The sequence below is a fragment of the Pongo abelii genome, chromosome 16 (genome assembly GCF_028885655.2).
Source record: "Pongo abelii isolate AG06213 chromosome 16, NHGRI_mPonAbe1-v2.0_pri, whole genome shotgun sequence".
Lineage (NCBI taxonomy): Eukaryota > Metazoa > Chordata > Mammalia > Primates > Hominidae > Pongo > Pongo abelii.
The window spans coordinates 101,212,334-101,229,377 of NC_072001.2; the positions used below are offsets into that span (position 1 = coordinate 101,212,334).

Sequence of the window (17,044 nt, forward strand, 5' to 3'; positions counted from 1 at the left end):
CATTGACCAGATAGTAAATCGAACATGGATGGTATCACACCCAGGGGAGGGAGGATAGCAGGTAGTAGTACCACCTTAAAGGCATTAATTGGGTTAGTGGTTTTTACATATCTCCATGTAATTCACCAGTCTGTCCCTGAAGAAGCAATACATCCTGGAAAATGATTGTGGATAATCTTGAGCTTAACCAAGTAGTAGACTCACTTACCTGGGATATGGACACTGATGCGGCAAATTAATTTTTTTTTCCATCTCACTCGAGGATCAGACACAGTTTACACCTACATGGAATAGACAAAACATATGTTTACAGTTTATTCCTCGGGGCTATTTTAACTTTCTCTTCCTCGATTTTATTATTACTGTAAGTTCTAGGGTACATGTGCACAACGTGCAGGTTTAATACGTAGGTATACACGTGCCATGTTGGTTTGCTGCACCCATCAACTCATCATTTACATTAGGTATTTCTCCTAATGCTATCCCTCCCCCAGCCCCCCAGACCCTGACAGGCCCCAGTGTGTGACATTCCCTGCCCTCTATCCAAGTGATAGCATTATTCAATTCCCACCTATGAGTGAGAACAGGTGGTATTTGGTTTTCTGTCCTTGTGATAGTTTGCTGAGAATGATGGTTTCCGGCTTCATCCATGCCCCTGCAAAGAATATGAACTCATCCTTTTTTATGGCTGCATAGTATTCCATGGTGTATATATGACACGTTTTCTTAATCCAGCCTATCATTGATGGACATCTGGGTTAGTTCCAAGTCTTTGCTATTGTCAATAGTGCCACAATAAACGTACGTGTGCATGTGTCTTTATAGCAGCATGATTTATAATCCTTTGGGTATATACCCAGTAATGGGATTACTGGGTCAAATGGTAATTCTAGTTCTAGATCCTTCAGGAATCGCCACACTGCAGTGATGGGCAATAAACAGTATGGAGATTCAAGCACCTGCAACTTCAGAGACCTGCTGCATCTTGCATACTCTATCACATCAAATGCAAAGATACTTTGCTAAATATCATAAAGGGAAATAAAAGGATGAGTTGGAGAGAATATCAATGAAATTTATTTTGATTAAAACACCATCAGATTCATTGAATCTATAGATCGAATTGGAGACAATGAGCATCTTTACAATTTTGAGTATTCTAATCCACAAATATGTATGTTAGCTTGCTAGGGCTGCCATAACAAAGTACCACAAACTGCATGGCTTAAAAGAAATTTATTTTATCACAGTTCTGTAAGCAAGAAGTCTGAGAGCAAGGTTTCAGTAGGGTTGGTGTCTTCTGAGGCTTTTCTCCTTGGCCTGTAGTTGGCTGCTTTCTCCCCATGTCCTCACATGGCTTCCTTTGTACCTGTTGGTGTCCAAAGTTCCTCTTCTTTTAAGGATACCAGTCATATTGGATTAGGATCTATCCTAATGGCCCCATTTTAACTTAATTCACTCTTTGAAGATCACCATCTCCAAATATAGTCACATTTTTACTATGGGGGTTCTGTCCTGGGGGTTACAACTTCAACTTAGGCATTTTGGGAGAAGCCACAATTCAGCCCAGAACAATAAAACATTCCTCTATTTATTCATGCCTTCTTTCTCTCAATTACATTTTACAGTGTTTAGTGTTGAAGTGATGCCCTTTTTTTCCTAGGTATTGATTTATTCCTAGTTATTTGATGTTTTGACACTCTTATAATTGGTATCACTTTTAATGCCATTCTCTATTTGCTGCTGGTATATTAAAGTATTGAATTTCATACATTGACCTTTTATTCAGTGACCTCATTAAATTCATTTATTAATTGCAATAGTGTATTTGCAAATTCCTTTAGATTTTTCTACTTCACAACCATATGGTCTGAAAATAATGTTATTTTCTTTCCTTTTAGCCCTTGTAACTTTTTATTCATTATTCTTACTTCATTGCACTGACTTGGGCAACTAGTACAATAATAAATGGTGTGATTGTTAATATTGAGTGTTGATTTGATTGGATTGGTGCAAAGTATCGTTTATGGGTGTGTCTGTGAGGCTGTTGCCAAAGGAGATTAACATTTGAATCAGTGGACTTGGAGAGGCAGACTCACTCTTAATCTGGGTGGGCACCATCTAATCAGCTGCCAGCATGGCTAAAATAAAGCAGAAGATAAAATAAGATAAAAGCAGAAGATAAAGATAAAATAGGCAGAAGATGGAAAGGGCAGACTTGCTGAGTCTTCCGGCCTCCATCTTTCTCCTGTGCTGGATGCTTCCTGCCCTCACCGGACTCCAAGTTCTTCAGCTTTTGGACCCTTGGACTTAGACCAGTGTTTTGCCAGGAGCTCTGAGGCCTTTATCCACAGACCGAAGGCTGCGCTATTGGCTTCCCTACTTTTGAGGTCTTGGGACACTTTGAGGACTTGGGATCCTACTTTGAGGTCTTGGCTTCCTTGCCCCTCAGCTTGCAGATGGCCTATTGTGGGACTTTACCTTATGATCCTGTGAGTCAATACTCCTTAACAAACTCCCCTTCATATATATATATATCTATTCTATTAGTGCTGTCCCTGTAGAGAACCCTAATACAAATGGAAATGATAATAAACACTTTGTCTTATCTCCGTTGTTTATAAGATGCCTCCTATGTAGCATTATAAATTATAAAATGTTTGCTTTATTTGAGCTGCTTCTTATCAGCTTCTTTTTGCTGTTTCTTGTTTGCTGAGCATTCTTATCAGCAATTAGTAATAGATTTGATTAAATTTTGATTGTTCACCTGTTCCTTGTAGGAACTTTGTTAATTACATATTAAATTTATTTAGTAGATAGTAGAAAGAAATAGTAGTATTTAAATAGTAGAAAGAAAGTCTTTCTCCTATTTTTAATTGTTTGAGGTTTTTCTTTTTAATTAGAGTATTTGGTTCATTTACATTTAACATAATTGCTGATACAGTTGGTTTTTATCTGTTATCTACTACTGTTATCTATTTTATCTGTTCTGCATGCCTTTTATGCCTTTCTTGAAACGTTTTGAACCAATAAGACATTTAAAAATTTCTCTCCAGTTCCTCTCCTCTTATCTTGTTAACTATAATTTCTTTTATCCTCTTTTAAGGGTTACACAGTGATTACATCAAACATGGTTGATTTATTAGATTCTAATAAAACTTGGTACTTGGATCACTTCCCAGGTAGTAAAACAACTTCACAAATTTTAATTTCATTACCTTGCTTCCATCTTTTTGTGTTGTTTTGTATATTTGTTCTCCATGTATTTTAAATCATTATTGTTCTGTATAGTCAATATTTATTTAGATCTATCCATATATTTACATTTTTCATTTCTTTTTATTTTTTCTTGTATTTCCATGTTTCCATCTGAAATAGGTCTTTATCTTAGGAAATACTTTAGTATTTCCTTTAGTGTGTGCCTGAAGGTAACAATTGTTTAAATTTTGGTCTGTCTGATAATGCCCTTATTTTTCCTCCATTCTTAAGGAATGGTTTTCCTGGATAGGATTCTAGCTTGGCAGTTATACTCAGAAAATCTATTCAGCAATATTTGTCTGGTACGTAATATTTATCCAAAACCTGTTTTGACCAAGTAATTCCACTTTTAGGAAATCAGTGAAAATAAGTTAAAATGAAAAAAAAAAAAAAAGCAACTGCATTGCATCATTATTCATAATAGGGAACAAGCATAAAATGTAACATTATGCAATAGTTAAATAAATCATGACACATCCACAATGCAATATTGCAAGAACATTAAAATGATGTTTTATAAAGAATTTTTAGTGAGCAAAACACACTATTATTATAAGTATGAAAAACAAAATGCACATTTCAATATATTGTGTGATTTTGGCTAAACAACAAAACTATATGTATAGGAAACACCTAAAAGGAAATACATAACTCAGTTAACTTTGCTTATCTATAGGTATTAAGTGTTACAGGTGGTTATTTTTTGTTATGTAATTGGAATAAATGATTCCCATATTTAACTACAGTAGCTTCACTATTCTATTTAAAATTATAAATGAAATTAATGGTAAAATTATAGCTCATTTAAGGAACATTTAATTCAAGAGGTTGAAGTTGTCATAATTGTCTTCTACACAGAATTTTCCATGAGAACAAAGCATAGAAATATAATGAAAAGACCTGTTTAAACTATCATAAATGGTCCCCACCCTCAAATCACTGACTAAAACTTACCTCATACAAGATGCCTGCTATGGACTAAATGATTGTGTCCCCTTAAAATTCTTATGTTGAAATCATAATCCCCAATGTGATGGTATTAGGAGGTGAAGTCTTTGGGAGGTGATTAGGTTCTGAGGTCTCCCTCATGATGGGAGCTGCCTCAGAGAGCTGCCTCATCCCATTCACCCTGTCAGGATGCAATGAAAGATGGCGTTTATGAACCAGGAAGCAGGCCCTCACCAGATGCCGAATCTGCCAGTGCTTTGATCTCGGATTTTCCAGCCTCCAGAACTCTGAGAAATAAATCTTTATTGTTGATAAACCACTCAGTTTTTGGCATTTTGTTATAGCAGCCCAAATGGACTCAGACTGTGCCATAAACACATGATCCCTAAGCACAATTCTTTCTGTTGAAAATTGTATCCCACACACATTTTATCCAGAGTGAAAAGAGTATCCACCATCCTTCATACACAGTACTAATCACTTCCTAAACCTCATTACGGCTGGTAATAATGCTTCCCCAACAGGAATTAATTTTATGCTAATCATATATGTCAGTGACTCTCACAGCTGCTCCACAGAAGCAATGGTTTTGCAAATTAGTTGCTTTCTTATTTGGGAAAGGTGTGGGATGGGCCAGAAGGAAAGGCATCACTGGAACTCACATAATGTTTTTAGACTTGTTAATTAGCCTCGCAGTCTCGTTTTATCATTTCATCCGAAGATGGTTTGGGGCTTAAAACAGTCCTGAGGTCATCAATTCTGACTCAGCTGATTAACACTGGGCTTGTCAGATAATTGGAAAGGTCAAAAAACAGTGTCTAGTCTTTCTCCTAAAGCTAAAATTACTGTCAGAAAAATTTCTAAGAGATATTCCAGCCCTTGCAGGAAGGAGCTTAGGAATTAAGCAGATTTTAACTTAGATCTTTGGTCCCTGCTGCCTTGCTGTGTGGCCATAAGAACAGAGCTTATCTTTCTGAACCTAAGTCTTCTTCTCTGTGAAAATGAAAATTAAAATGCCTCTCACATAGGGAGGAATGAGAAGCATAATGTCCAGCACACAACGGGGAAAGATAAATGTTCATCTACTCAGATCTTCTTTGTACACTTACTAGAAATCCTTGTTTATTTGGGAGGATCAAGATTCAACTTCAAAACTAATTGAACATTTTTCACTTTGAAGGTAAAACTGATTAGGTTACTATCAGCTTAAAAGTGGAATGTGATAAAGACATGGAGGTCATGTATGGGTGGACATGGTGGAGGGAGTTAGGCAGACACCATGAGAATCCAGGCAAAGCAAAAAAATCTGAAAACGAGCCCACAAAAGAGATGATAAAGGTTAGTTTTATTCATTCATCTAATTTACATTTATTGAGCACCTACTACATTATAGGCACAGAGTTTGATGTCGAGGCTACAGTGGGGAACAAGATAATCTCCCTGCTTTTGTCAGAGAGCTTATACTCTAGTGGGGCAAACAGGTATGGAGACAGAATGGTAAGGGCTGTGATGGTGAATCCCCTGCTCCCCACTCTAGGATAGCCCTGAGTCAGCCTGCCAACGTTCCACCAGCAATGCTTGTACTGGCAGACTGTAGAGCCCTTGGGAACAGGGCCACAGCTGGCAGGGCTGGGAGGTAGCAGCATGGCACTGTACAGGGCAGACATTAGATATTTTATTCTGTTATGACCCAGTCTTTGTAGAGAGGTTGCTGCCTTTTCCCAAGACACAGGTAGTTATCACAGAAGTTCACAATTGTAGCAAATCACCCCACATATACCAATCGCTGGAGAGTCACTGACAGGAGCAGCTTCTGCCAGGAAAGACCCCTTCTCTAGGGAAGGCTAGCTTGCCCGTATGTCAGACCCAGCCTTTCCCTGAGTGCACCTTCTCTGGCCTTCCCTATGATTCCGCTCCAGCTGTCCCATGGCCATGCCAGGATGGTCACTTGCCTGCGTGCCTTCTGGGAGGTTAGGATCAACTGAGGGCGGTGGAGAGTTCGAAGCAGCACAGTGCTCTTCCCAGGATGGTGGATCACACAGAGCAGGGAGGAGAGATCAGACTATACTCTAAATATATTGAAGACCTTGCTGGTTTAAGAACGGAAAGGTAAAGAGTCCCCTCATGCTTCCCTTCATTCACTCCACAAATATTTGATGAATGCTCATTATGTGTCTAGCACGGTGCTAGATGCTGGAGGTACATTGGTGAGTTAAAATAGTCCTAGTCCCCACACTCATTGAGTTTCAGACCAGTGAGGTAGAACTTAAGCAAATCAAGTCAGAAATTAAATGTGACAACCATGACTGGTGTTATGTAAGAATCACACAGGATGCCATGAGAGGGGGATTTTACCTGGTCAGGGAGGGCATCCCTAAGGAAGTTGATATGGTTTGGCTGTGTCACCACTCAGATCTCATCTTGAATTGTAGCTCTTATAATCCCCACTTGTCATGGGAGGAGCCCAGTAGGAGGTAATTGAATCATGGGGGCGGGTTTTTCTCATGTTGTTCTTGTGATAGCCAATAAGTCTCACGAGATCTGATGGTTTTTAAAAGGGCAATTCCCCTGTACATGTTGTCTTGCCTGCTGCCATGTAAGATGTGTCTTGCCTCCCCTTAAACCTTCTCCATGATTGTGAGGCCTCCCCACCCATGTGAACTGTGAGTCAATTAAACTTCTTTTACTTTATAAATTACCCAGTCTCTGGTATGTCTTTGTTAGCAGCGTGAAAATAGACTAATACAGAAGTGATCCATAAAATAAGTAGGAGCTGAGCAAATGAAGAGAGAAAGCAAGATAAACAGTATATGCAAAGGCCCTTGGCAGGAGAAAGCACAGCGTACAAAAGGGAAATAATTCAGTGCCACTGCAGTAGAAAGTCAAGGATGAGGGAGAAGTGGTGCCAGGTAAGGCTGCAAAGATGAGGAAATTTACGGTGGGAACTTGGGGATCTTGACGTCAAACTAAACTCAACTTCTGAACTCCCTGGTTTTATAAACATTGATTATTGTTATCTCATATTCCTTTAAAACTTATTAAGCTTTTTGAGATCATTGCAGATTCACATTTGTTTGTAAGAAATGATACAGAGAGAGCCCCTGTACTATTTACCCAATTTCCCCCAATGGTAGTGTCTTGTAAAACTGTAGTACAATGTCATAACCATGGTACTGACTTCGACACAGTCAAGACACAGAATATTTTCTTCCCCACAGGGATCTCTCATGTTGCCCTTTTATTATCACACCCACTTCTTTCCTGCCCCAACTCCTCCTTAACCCATTATTCTCCCTTTCTATGATTTTATTATTTGAGAATGTATATAAATGGAATCAAATGGTATGTAACCTTTCAGCTTTTTTCACTCAGCCTGATTTTTCAGAGATTCATGTGGGCTATTGTTGTATCAATCATTTGTTCCATTTTTATTGGTGAATAGTGTCCCATGGTATGGATTTGCCACAATTTGTTTAACCATTCATCCATCGAAGGACCTCTGGGCTGCTTCCCAGTTTGGGGCTACTACAAATAAAACTTCTATAAACACTCATGTGCAGGTTCTGTGAAAATGTAAGTCTTCATTTCTCTAGGATAAACACCCAGCAGTGCAATTGCTGGCTCATATGGTGGTTGCATATTTAGTTTTATATGAAACCACCAAACTGTTTTCCAGAGTGTCTGCACAATTTTTCAATTCCATCAATAATATGAGGGATCCAGTTTCTTCACATCTTCTCCAATATTTGGTGTTATCAATACTTTTTATTTTAGCCATTCTGATAGGAATGTAGTGACAGCTCCTTGTAGTTTTGATTTCTGTTTCCCTAATGGTTAATGACTGAACATCGTTTCATGTGATTGGTTGTCATCTGTATGTCTTATTTGGGGAAATATCTCTTTATGTTTTTCATTCATGTTGTAATTAAATTGCTTCCTTTTTCACTTGAGTTTTGAGGGTTCTTTACAGTCTAGATTCTAGTCCTTTATTGGATATGTGGCTTATACAAATATTGTCCCAATCTGTAGCTTATCTTCTCATCCTCTAAATAGGGTCTTTAACAGAGCAAAAGTTTAAACTAGTGATGAAGCCCAACTTATCAGTTTTTCCTTTCATGGATCACATTTAAGGTTTCAAGTTTCAAAACGTTTCGCCTAGCCCTAGATCCCAAAGATGTCATTCTTTTTTAAATACAAGTTTTACTTTTAACTTTTGAGTCTGTGATATATTTTGAGTTAATTTTTGGAGAAGACATGAGACTTAGATTGAGGTTATATTTGTTTATTTTCCATGAATGTACAATTGTTCTAGCACCGTTTGTTGAATCATCTTTGCATCTTTGTAAAAATCATTTGGGCATATATGTAGGACTATTTGTCATTCCTTATTCACTTATGTTTATCTGTGTGTCTATCTTTCCATCTTTGCCACAGTCTTGATTAATGTAACTATATAATGTCTCAAAATCTAGTAGACTTATTCTTTCCACTTTATTATCTTTCCAAATTGTTTTAGCTATTGTAGTCCCTTTGCCTTTCTGTAAAAATTTTCAGTCTTGTCTGCAACTACAGAAAAATCTTGCTAAGATTTAGAACGATTTTTAAATTAATATATATTTAGGGGCTACCTGTAGTATTTTGCTACATGCATAGAATGTGTAATTATCAAATCAGGATATTTAGGATATTGATAACCCTAAGTATTTATCATTTCTATTTGTTGGAAACATTTCAAGTTGTTCCTTCTGGCTATTTTGAAATTTACAATACATTGTTGTTAACTATAGTCACCTCACTCTGCTATTGAACGTTAAAACTTATTCCTTCTATCTAACTGTGTATTTGTATTCATTGATCTCTTCATTCGCCAAACCCCTCCCGCATACATACTCTCTCCAGCCTCTGGTAACTATCATTCTATTCTACCTCAATGAGATCAAGTTTTTAACTTGCACTTACGAGCAAGAACTTGCGATATTTATCTTCCTGTCCCTGGCTTATTTCACTTAACAAACTAACCTCCAGTTTCATCCATGTTGCTGCAAATGACAGGATTTTATTCTTTTTATAGCAAACAGTATTCAGTGTGTGTGTGTGTGTGTGTGTGTGTGTGTATATATATATACAGCATTTTCTTTTTCTATTCATTTGCTCATGGACACTTAGGTTGATTCCATACCTTTGCTACTGTGAATAGTGCTACAACAAACATGGGGCTCCAGGTACATGTTTGATGTATGGATTTTTGTTTTTTGATAAATAATAGTGGGATTGCTGGATCATATAGTAGTTCTACTTTTCGATTTTTGAGAAAACTCCATGCTGTTTTCCATAATGACTATACGAATTTACATCATCCTCCAACAGTGTATAACCATTCCGTTTTCTCCACATCCTTGCCAACATCTGTGATTTTGTGTCTTTATAATAACCATTCTAACAGGGTAAGGTGATATCTCATTGTGGTTTTGATTTCCATTTCTCTTGATGATTAGTGATGGTGAGCATTTTTTCATATACCTGTTGGCCATTTGTATGTCTTCTTTTGAGAAATGTCTACTCATGTCCTTTGCCCATTTTTTAATGGGATTATTTAGTTTTTTGCTGTTGTTTGAGTTCCTCATATATCTGGATATTAGTCCTTTGTTCACTGAATAGTTTGCAAATATTTCCCCCATTCGACAAATTGTCTCTTCACTGTATTGACTGCTTCCTTTACTGTGCAGAAGCTTTTTAGTTTAATATAGTCCAGTTTGTCTTAGTGTGTTATTGTTGTCTGTACTCTTGAGGTCTTAGCCATAAAATCTTTGCTAAAACCAATGTCCTGGAGTGTTTCACTTATGTTTTCTTCTAGTAGTTTTATATGTTTGACTCTTACATTTAAGTTCTTAATCCATTTGCAGTCAATTTTTATAAATGGTGAGAGAGAGCATAATTTCATTCCTCCACATACGTATGTCTAGTTTTCTTGGCACCATTTAGTGAAGGGGGTGTTCTTTACCCACTGTATGTTCTTGGCACCTTCTTCAAAAATCAGTTGGCTGTAAATACATGAATTTATTTCTGAGTTCTCTGTTCTCTTCCATTGGTCTACGTGTCTATTTGTATACTAATGCCATACTGTTTTGGTTACTATAACCTTGTAATATATTCTGAAGTCATGCAGTGTGATGCCTCCTGGTTTGTTCTTTTTGTTCAGTATTGTCTTGGTTATTTGGATTCTCTTTTTTGTTTGGTGGTTTTCTGTCATTGTAACATTTGAATACTTTCTCTTCTTCATTTGTATGTTTACTCCACCAGTGAGTTTTACACATCGTGTGTTTTCACAAGGGTAGATATTGTCCTTTCACACTTCCAGGTATAGGACTCCCTTAAGCATTTCTTCTAGGCTTGGCCTAGTGATAATGAATTCCCTCAGCTTTTGCTTGTCTGGGAAGGAATTTATTTCTCCTTCATTGATGAAGGGTAACTTTTTTGGGTATAGTGTTCTTGTCAAACGGTTGTTGTCTTTCAGCACTTTGAATATGTCATACAATTCTCACCAGGCTGGTAAGGTTTCTGCTGAGAAATCTGCTGCTTGTCTGATGAATTTTCCCTTATATGTGAATAGATGCTGGTCTCTTGCTATTTTCAGGATTCTCTTTGTCTTTAACTTTTGACAATTTGACTATCATGTGCCATGGAGAAAACTTCTTAGGGTTGTATCTATTTGAGAGTTTCTGAGCTTCCTGTATCTGGATGTCTAAATCTATTGCCAGACTTGGGAAGTTTTCAGCTGTTATTTCATTAAATAGATTTTCTATGCCTTTGGCTTTCTCTTAATCTTCTGAAACACCCAAAGTTTGAATATTTGGTTGCTTGTGCCCCACCACACAGGTTATTTCTAAAGACCTGTCTTTAAGTTCTAAAATTCGTTCTTCTCCTTTAGCTCATCTATTGTTGAAATTCTTCAAATGTATTTCTTATCTTATTCATTGAATTTTTCAGTTCCAGAATTTGTTTGTTTCTTTTGTTTTGTTCTGTTTTGTTTCTTTATTATGATAGTTATCTTTTGGGTGAATTTCTCCTTAATATCTTATTGTATACTAAGACACTAATATCTAATTGTATACTAAGATATATTGATATCTTTAGTATACTAAGTATTATAATCTGTATTTGGACATTATTTGATTTCTTTCATCTGTGTGTGTAGTTTTTGTCATAAAAGTCTTGTATATGTTTTGGTATATTTACACATAAATATTTCATCTTTTTGTGATTTTAAATGGTATTGTATTTTTAGCTTTAGTTTTCACATGTTCATTTCTAGTATATCAAATTTTAAGTGATTTTTGTATGCATGTCTTGTATCTGGTGACCTTGCTGAAATCTTTTTACTTTTAGATTTTTGTAGATTTTTTGACATTTTTTATGTAGATAATCATGTCATCTACAAAGAAGGATGGTTTTTACTCCTTTCATAATTGGTATGCCTTGTATTTTTTTTCTTGCTTAATTGCACTAGCTAGAATTGTAAATACTATATTGAATAAGATTCATGAGAGCAGATAACCTTGTCTTATTCCCAGTCTTAGGGAGAAAGCATATATTCTTTCACTATTAAGTATAACGTTTCCTTTAGGCTTTGTAAAAACTTTTTATCGATTCAGGAAGTACTCTGGTTCCTATCTTTTCTGAGAGTTTTTGTCATATATGAGTGTGAAATTTTGTCAAATAATTTTTCTTTATTCATTGATATAATCATGTGATTGTTATTCATTAGCATATTAATATGGTGGATTACATTGACTGATTTTCAAATATTAAACCAGTTGAAACATTATTGAATATACTGCTTAACTTAATATTGCTAACATTTTATTAATGATTTTTGGGTCTATATTCATAAGGAATATTTGTAGTTTTGGGGGGTCTTTCGGATTTTGTTTGTTGTAGTTTTGTATGTGGGAGTTCTTTGTTGGTTGATTGTACTTTGTATGATTTTGATATCAGGGCAAGATTAGCTTTATAATGTGTATTAAATGTCTCCTCCTTTTGTATTTTCTGGAAGAGATTATATCATATTGTTGTTAATTCTTCTGTAAACATTTGATAGAAATATTCAGTAAAGTTATGTGGGCCAGGAGATTTAGGTTGGGAGGTGCTTAAATTCATAATCCAATTTCCTTAGTAGTTACAGGATGATTCAAATTACTTAATATTGGATGAGTTGTGATAGTTTGTGTTTTTTAAAAGAATTGGTGATCCATTTCGTCTAAGTTGTCAAATTTACATATACAGAGTTGTTTGTAATAATTCCTTATACTTTTGATATCTGCAGATTCTGCAGCAATATGTCCTAATTTCTGATATTGGTAATCAGAAAATTCTAATATTTTCTTTTTATCTTTATCAGTCTTTGAGATCTGACAATTTAATGATCAAAGAAGCAGCTTTGTCTTTCAATTTTTCTGTTTTCAATTTTATTAATTTCTACTCTTATTATGTTTGCTATTATGCTTATTCTTTATTATTTCTTTATGATTCTTTATTCTTTATACTCTTCTTTTCCTAAGTTGTTGAGGTAGGAGTCTAAATTGTTGATTTGAAATGTTTCCTCTTTTCTAACGTAGGCAATTAGTGCTATAAATTTACCTTTCAGCATGCTTTATCAGTATCTCACAAATTTTGATATTTTATATTTTAATTTTTCTTCCATCTAGTGTAAATTTTATTTCCCTAGAGACGTCCTTTTTGTTTCATGGGTTCTTTAGATATATTCTTTATTATCATTTGTTTGGATATTTTCCTATCTTTCTGTTTATTGGTTTCCAGTTTGATTGCATTGTGATCAAAGAACACACTTTGTGTGATTTTGTGTCTCCTTAATTTGTTGAGGTTTTATAACCCAGGATATCTGCCAACATGGAACAAGTTCTGTGGGTGCTTTAAAAAGAATGTGTTGAGTTTTTCTTCAGTTTTTGTTTTGCATATTTCAAAGCTCTGTTGGTTGGTGCATACACATTTACAATTACTATGTCTTCCTAGTCACTTGACTTTTTACCATTCTGTAAGGTTCCTCTCTTCTCTGGTAATTTTGTTTTCTCTGAAGTCTACTTTATCTGATATGAATAAAGCCATTTCTTTTTTTCTTTGACTTCTTACATGATATATCTTTTTAATCTTTTTTACTTTCAATTTGCCTATGTCATATTTGAAATAACCAGGTCTTTCCCCCAACATTAGGGATTACAATTTAACATGAGATTTGGATGGGGACACACAGCCAAACCATATCATTATTCCCCCGGCCCCTCCCAAATCTCATGTCCTTCTCACATTTCAAAACACAATCATGCCTTCCCAACAGTCCCCCAAACTCTTAACTCAAAAGTCCAAGTCCAAAGTCTTATCAAGACAAGGCAAGCCCCTTCCACCTATGAGCATGTAAAATAAAAAACAAGTTAGTTACTTCCAAGACACAGTGAGGGTACAGGCATTGGATAAATGTTCCCACTCCAAAAATGGGGCTACAGCCCCCATGTAAGTCCAAAACCCAGCAGGGAAGTCATTAAATCTTAAAACCACAAAATAATTTCCTTTGACTTCATGTCTCACATCCAGGTCACACTGATGCAAGGGGTAAGGCCCCCAAGGCCTTGGGAAGCTCCAACCCATGGCTCTACAAGGTACAGCCCCTGAAGCTGCTTTCAAGGACTGGCATTGAATGCCTACAGCTTTTCCAGGTGTGTGATGCAAGCTGTCAGTATCTCTACTAATCTGGGGTCTGGAGCATGGTGGCCCTCTTCTCAAAGCTCCACTAGGCAGTGCCCCAGTAGAGGTTATCCATGAGGACTCCACCCCTGCATCAGACTTCTGCCTTGACTTCCAGGTGTTTCCATACATTCTCTGAAATCTAGGCAGAGGCTTCCAAACCTCAACTCTTGCTCTCTGTGCACCTGCAGGCTTAGCACCATGTTGAAGCCACCAAGATTTGGGGCTTGCACCTTCTGAAGCAATGGCCCAAGCTGTACCTTGACCCCTTTTAGTCACAGCTGGAGCTGGAGCAGCCAAGATGCAAGATGCCAAGTCCCGAGGCTGCACAAAGCAACTGAGGCCTGGCTGCTTCTAATAGCATACGCTCATGTGCATGAAGAGATTATCTGAAACTGCCACTTAAATTTTAAAGGGAAGCAGAGCATAAAAGTTTGAAAAATTTGCAGCCTTCCTATGTGGTTGAAAAGAAAACTCCATTTTCTGGGGGAGAAATTAATGCCTGCTGCAGAAATTTGCATAAGAGGAGCCAAATGTTAATAGCCAAGACAACGGGGAAAATGCCTCCAAGTCATTTCAGAGATCTTTGCAGCAGCCTCTCCCATCATAGGCCTGGGTCTAAGAGGGAAAAATGTGTTTTTTTTGTATAGCCAAGCCTCATCTTGAATGCTTTGCTGCTTAGAAATTTCTTCCACTAGATACCCTAAATCATCTCTCTCAAGTTCAAAGTTCCACAGATCTCTAGAGTGAGGCGCAATGCCACCAATCTCTTTCTTTGCTAAGGTATAGTGGGACTGATCTTTATTCCTTTTCCCAAAAAGCTCCTCATCTCCACCTGAGACCTCCTTAGCCTGGACTTCACTGTCCATATCACCATAGCATTTTGGAGACAATCTTTCAACAAGTCTCTAGGAAGTTTCAAACTTTCCCTCATCTTCCTGTCTTCTTCTGAGCCTGCCAAACTGTTCCAACCTCTGCCTGTTACCCAGTTCCAAAGCTGCTTCCACATTTTCAGGTAACTTTATAGCAATGGCCCACTTCTCTGGTACCAATTTTTTGTATTAGTTCATTCTCACACTGCTATAAAGAACTACCCGAAAAACTGGGTAATTTATAAAGAAAAGAGGTTTAATCAGCTCACGGGCCCTCCTTCTCTGATCCTTCCTAGGCTTCCATAACCTAAATGTTTGATCTTTTGAGACAATATCCACAGGTCCAAGGGGCTCTGTTTGTTTTCTCAATTGCTTTTTCTCTATGGGTTACATTGGATAGTTTTGATTGTTCTATCTTCCAGTTCACTGATTCCTCTTTCCCCTCTGTTCTGCCATTGATCTCATCCACGGATATGGTTACTTTAGCTTTTGCACTTTTCATTGCTATAATTTTCATTAGGTTTTTTATATCTTCTACTTATTTGCCAAGTCTCCTTTACCTATTTTAAAGATGTTCATAATTGCTCATTGAAATCATGGCTGCTTAAAAATCTTCATTAGAAAAAAATGTTGTTAGATATTTCTAACATCTTTGTCATCTCAATGTTAGCATTTATTGATTGCCCTTTTTCATTTGGTTCAAGATACTTCTAATTATTGACAAAAAATGCAATTTTTATTGAAACCTGGGTATTTCATATTATGTTCTGAAATGATTTGATTTAAATTTTCTGCTTTATATGGCTCTCTTTGACACCACTCTGTCAAGGGAAGGGTTACTGCCACCTTGTTACTGCTAGGTAGGAGTAGAAGTACAGGTTCTCCACTTTGTCTCCATGACACTCAAGGCAGAGACACTCCTCACTACTGACAAGTGGAAATAGAAGTTCTGTCTCTCCCCAGGGTCTCCACTGACATTGTGTTGGGTGAGAGCTTATTTCCAGTGAGAATGAAGGTCCTGGCTTGCTATTTGGCCTTTTCTGATGCCACCATGGTGAGGTTGTTGGGCAATCCATCTAATTACACCCTTATGAGAGTGAAAGTCTAAGCTCCCCATCCAGACTTTGCTGGAGTGGTTAAGAGTAAAGCCATTGTTTTTGCTTGGTGTTTGGGTGGGGTAGAGTGTTTGTTGCCCAAAACATTTTTGTGTTGCTAGGTCGCCCTGTTTCTGGTCCTTTGGTTAAAAACAGAAACGTTTTCTTGGAACTATTTTATCTGTGCCTAATGGTGCCCCCAGGTTACCAGCTTTTTCAGTTACAATTAAAGGGCATAAAAGGCAAAAAGAACATCCAATAAACTCACCACCTTGTCATTCCTCAGGTGCTAAAGCCACTTTTCAGAGTCATCTTATGCTTGTTTTATATATAACATCCAAGGTACTTAATATATTTATGGCGGAAGAAGAAAAGTACATCTACTCCATCTTCTCCTGTATCATTTATCATTGGAAAATCCTTGAAAATGAGACCTGAGGAGATTTTGACATTTATATGAACTCATTTTGTTTTACGTAAGTAAGAAGCTAGAGAGAGGTTGAAAGTTTATCCAAGTTACACAGCTGGTCACTGCTGGATTTGTTGCTAGAAGCCAGGTGACCTGATGTTTAGCCAGAATTCTGTTATCTTTAAGTCACACCCTGAGATAGCTCTTCACCACTAGACATGTTTGTGATATGACCAAAACCTCTGTGCTGACCTCAGCAACTCCAATGAAGTCAGACTAAGGTGATTTGACTTCGTGGTACCAAGCTCTTAAGCATCCAAGCCAAGCAAAAGCCTGTCTACACTCAGCCTTAGGTGTTCCTGGGGAGAGTCTTAGGTTGGAAGACCCCTGGAGGGGAGAAATTGGAAGACCCCTGGAGGGGAAGACCCCTGGAGGGGAGAAAAAAAATGATTATTTTTTTCAGAACAAGAGAAAAATCACTTCAATGCGCCCTGTGCCTCCACCAGTTCTAAGGGTCTACCAGTTGGTGATTACTTTAATGGTCATAGATGCCAAAGGCAGAAAATTCAACAGATCCTTCTAGCCTTGTAGAGATACTAGGCAAACTTTTTTCATTAAATTTCTATTCTCTGCTTTGGTCAGAGTTTTCAATATTTCAGTGAAACCATCTTAGCTATTTTCAGACAGACAAACCACAAGCCCAAACC

General features: G+C 37.1%; 1 long non-coding RNA gene across 1 annotated transcript in view; it reads right to left on the reverse strand.

Moving 5' to 3' along the window:
* Positions 1–208: 208 nt before the first annotated feature.
* The window catches only part of LOC129050220 (uncharacterized), a 246,195-nt gene continuing 229,359 nt past the window's right edge, over positions 209–17,044 (reverse strand). Inside the window, exon 4 of the long non-coding RNA XR_008513818.1 lies at positions 209–281. This is a non-coding gene — a long non-coding RNA (uncharacterized LOC129050220). The remainder of the gene's footprint in view (positions 282–17,044) is intronic.